Source organism: Jaculus jaculus, chromosome X (genome assembly GCF_020740685.1).
Source record: "Jaculus jaculus isolate mJacJac1 chromosome X, mJacJac1.mat.Y.cur, whole genome shotgun sequence".
Classification (NCBI taxonomy): Eukaryota; Metazoa; Chordata; class Mammalia; order Rodentia; family Dipodidae; genus Jaculus; species Jaculus jaculus.
This window is the reverse complement of record NC_059125.1, coordinates 32,995,697-32,996,448: the sequence shown is the minus strand read 5'-3', so window position 1 is coordinate 32,996,448 and position 752 is coordinate 32,995,697. Positions and strand designations below refer to the sequence as shown.

Genomic DNA, 752 nt, shown 5'->3' with positions numbered 1-752 from the left:
ATGCAAGCCATTTAAAAAGTTAGAAAAGAAACCTGTTTACTAGATGCTAATTGAAAATTCTTTTGCAATGCCAAATGTATTTTAAAATAATTCATTAGCATACGAAGTATTAGTTATCATTATGGCATTTTCAAACAAAATTTGTTTAATTGATCCTCCTTCTCTAACCTCTCCCTGACCTCCTTATATCATTCCCCCTCCTTTCTTTCAGCTTTAAGCAGACCAAGAGAAAGTACAAAGAGATGATCAGGAATTGGGGAAGACAGATAGACATGCCAAATGTATTTTTAAAATAAACCTCAAGATATTGCAGGTATTTGGGAGGTAGAAGAATTCTTTCTATTGCAATTTAAAAAATCATATATATACTTACCTGGCACTGGAGAAACCATGATTAGGAAGGTAGTTTTCCCAAGGCAAGGCTCATACATTGCACTTAGGATGTGCTGACCCCTGTGTGTTTTCCCCAAATGTGGGAAACTTGAATGCATAATTTGTGATAGTGGGGAACTGCATTCATGCTCTCCCCTGAGAAAGAAGATTAAATTAAATTAAAAAACAATTAGATATGGTTACTCAGTCACTGTGGTAGTTTGAATAGATGGCCCTCAACATATTTAGTTTGTAGTTTGGATCTGCAGCCACCTGGCTGGAGGAGGTATTACTGGGTGGATCTTAAGGTGTGGTGGTGGGTTTGAAATTTCAACTAAAGGCATGCAAAGGGCCTAATTCTACATGGAGTGGCTGAAGTG

At 37.1% G+C, this 752-nt stretch overlaps 1 non-coding gene across 1 annotated transcript; it reads left to right on the top strand.

Moving 5' to 3' along the window:
• The first annotated feature begins 365 nt into the window (after positions 1–365).
• On the top strand, positions 366–531 carry LOC123456932. Its single transcript, XR_006634793.1, has one exon. It is a non-coding gene; the product is annotated as a U1 spliceosomal RNA (small nuclear RNA).
• The last annotated feature ends 221 nt before the right edge of the window (positions 532–752 follow it).